We start from the raw sequence: 3,572 nt of genomic DNA on the forward strand, positions 1-3,572 counted from the left end.
AGTTATTTCCCTGGTCAAAGCCCTCTCCTTCCTATGGTCTGGAAGGTCCTGTGTCTGGCCCCAACCTACATCCTTGAACTTGTCCTTTTCCCTCTCCCTCAGGACCCTGTTCCTGCCACAAGGTCCGGTTCACCCTTCCCCTAGGGCTGTTACACTTGCTGTTTCCACTTTCTCTGCTGAGTAATTCTTATCCCGAATGCTTCAGCCTGGATGTCACCTCCTTGGAGAGTGGTCTGAGCCACATCCTCAGGCCACCAGGGATTCTGGCTACACTGTGGGTGGCAGACGGTTCTGGATCAAACTAGCAGCGTCTCATCCCAAATGCCACCTCACCACTCAGCTTTTCTCTCTCTGGCTTTGTCCAGAGCCTTGGCAGATGCTCAATGTGTGTATTGTGGGGAGTAGAGGGGAGGGGGGAGGTTCAGGTGAGGTAATGCCCCACTCAAGCAATGAGGGACAAGCAATGAGGGACAGGTGGAAGTTGAGAGATAAATGTCACAACTTCCTAACTTTCAGAGGGACAATTCTGAGTCATGTCCTGTTCAGCATCTCAGAAGGTCCCCAGGGGAACTGGGCCCCTGTGATCGCCAGAGTAACCCACTCACTGAAACAACTGCACCCCAGTTTTCTTTTCTTTACTCTTCTCCCTTCTCTGTCTCAATTTTCTTGATCCCTCTCTGCTTCCTGAGATCAACTTCTAGATCAACCTACCTGTACCCAAATCCTTGTCTCAGGCTCTGCATTCAAGGAACCTGGAACTAAGACACGCACCTTCCCCAGAGGGTTGTGTTTATTTCGCTCAAATCACTTACCATGATCTGTAACTGTTTTGCTTGCTGGTTTTGGTAAGTAGCCTCCAAGATGGTCCCAATGTTCCCCACCTCCTTATATTCACACTCTTATGCAGCCTGCTCCCTGACATGGTGTCAGAGTTGTTGGGTGTGACTAACAGAATTCTGGGGAGGTGATGGTCTGTGATGTCTGAGGTTCAGTCAAAAGACAATACACTTCCACTTTGATGACTCGAACCACTCTGGGGAAGCCAGCCACCATGTTGTTAAGGACACTCAAGCAGCCCAACAGAGAGATCCACGCAGTGAGTAACTGAGGCCTCCTTCCCACAGCTGACATCAACCAACCAGCCCTGTGAGTCAGTCGTATTGGAAGGAGATCCTCCAGCCCTAGGAGAGCCTTCAGATGACCACAGTCCTTTCTGCCATGTGACTACAACCTCCAGAGAGACCTTGAGCCATAATCACCCAGCTAAGCCACCCCTAAATTCCTGACCCACAAAATGGTATCCAAGAATAAATGACTGTGATTGTTTTAAGTCATTACATTTGGGGTTAATTTGTTATTTGGCAATATATAACTAATATATTTACTTAACTGCATTTATTTCACAAATATTTATTTGTGCTTCAGGTGCTTATGCTGTAAGACTGATCACGGCAGACAGATGCAAATACTTACAAAATTACAGCTGTGCTAGCTGCTGTGAAGAAGAGAACCAGGTGCTCTGGAGAGTACAATGGGAGGAGCAGACTTTGTCCAGGAGGAGGCGGGGCAGGGAGGGGTCAACTCCAAAGGGAAGGGGAGGGGAGGGACTTTAGGGGAAGATGAATCTCTTCCCTACTTTGACTGTAATAGCTACACAACTGTGTTTGTCAAACTAGCAGAATTGTACACTACAAGGATGCCTTTTACTGAATGTAAATTATAACTTAATTTAAAACTGAAAAGAAAAATCATCTCTAGAAAAGGTTCTGTTGCTACAGAACAAAAGCTGGAAAATCCCCCAGTTGGGGCAATCTAAAGGGCTTTCCCAGTGCAGCAGTGGGGGTGCTTGCGACCACTCAGCTGCTGCCCTGCCCCACTCTGAGCTGAGGCCAGGGGCTTGGTCTGTGGGTCTGACACCCGGAGTCCGAATATCTGTTGGGGGCCCTGCCTGGGAGACACTGGTCCTCCCCACCCGGCCCCTGTGTAGCCTCCCTGAATGAACAATGACCCCTGCTGTCTCCACCAGTTCCTCCATTGCAGCCTGGTCTTAGGGCCAGAAAATCGTGGTCCATCTCCAGGTCTGGGGAAATCTTGGGTGCAGAGGTGGGGAGCTGGGGCTGGGATGAAATCTGGGGCTTTCAAGGAGTGGAGGAGGTGCTAGGGCTGGGCTTGTGCCGCTTCCAGCCTGGGGCTGGGGATCGTGGAGTCAGGATGGGAAGCCCAGAGGCTCCCAGGACCACCTGGCTGCCTACTTGCTGGTCCAGTTTCCCTGCCCAGGCCGGCATGTGGGGCATGGAGGGGGGAAGCAGGCATCAAGGGGTTCCAGAGATGGGGGCAGCCCTGGGGGACAGACCCACAGAGATCATGGGCTAAGCAGAGGGAAGTGCTACCCCTGTCCAGGCCTCAGTCTCCCTAGCCCTTGAATGGGAATATCAATGCCTGCTCTCCTGCTCCCCACATGGATTCATTTATGTACTGAGCACAGGTGCCATAGAACATTCTGGGCATAAAGGGATGAACATCACTGCCTGGCTCCACAGAGCTCACAGACCCACAGGGACTGAAGCATGGTGTGGCAAACGTGATACCCAGAAGCTGTGGACACGGCCAGGCCCCGACTATGGAAGGGCTTGGGACTGGTTTACTGTTTACGCCTTCCTGGGCATGACCTGGGGACTGAGCTGAGGAGAGGCCAGCTGGGAGCTGGGGGTGTGGGCTGCAGGACAAGATAGATTCTGGATTTCCTTGGCAACTTCTCCATGACCCTCCCATCCCAGATCTACACCCCCTCCAAAGCTGTCCTTGGATGCTTCTCCAGATGAGATGACACCAGCCCTCCAGGGCTGTGATGGTCCAGCTACTTCTGGGTGATCATGCCCAGGGAAAGAGGAGGCCCTTGGGACCAGTGACAGTGTGACTAAGATTGTGTGCTTATGTGTGGACACTTGCCTACATGGGTGTTTGTGTGTGTGTGTGCCTGTGTGGACATGTGAGTGCTTATGGATGCTTGCCATAGGCATGCATGTTTCTGCTCCTGTGTGTGTGTCTGTAAGGATAAGTGGACATGGTCGTGTGGATCTCTGTATCTGTGCACTTCTCCAGGTGTGCGTAAGTGCAGGTGTGTGTCTGTGCATGTCTGTGTCAGCACGTATCTGGGTGTGTGCATGACATCGTGGCCTGAGTGTGCCTCTGTGTTTCTGTGTGAGCACACAGTCTGAATCTGTGTGCACTGCTGCATGAGCTCATGTACATATATCTGGACCTGCAGGGACATGGTCTGTGCATGTGTGTTGGGGGGTCTACAGCGGGTGTTTGTGGTGGGGACAGGGCTACCAGCAACCCGATCCCGTCTCACCTCCCCAGGACCCTAGTCTGAGGAAGGGGCTGCTGCCCTAGATGCTCAAGGCTGAGAGCCCAGAGAAGCTCACCCCTGCCTTCTTCGGAGGCGACGCAAAGCCAGAGCCTCCCCAGGTAAGAGCAGCCCCCCGCAGGGCAGGGCTGGGCCGGGCACAGTCGGCCAAACACTGATGATCTCCCTTCATGTGGTAGCTCGGACCTATTTCTGTCTTGTT

The sequence above is a fragment of the Camelus bactrianus genome, chromosome 9, assembly GCF_048773025.1.
Source record: "Camelus bactrianus isolate YW-2024 breed Bactrian camel chromosome 9, ASM4877302v1, whole genome shotgun sequence".
NCBI lineage: Eukaryota > Metazoa > Chordata > Mammalia > Artiodactyla > Camelidae > Camelus > Camelus bactrianus.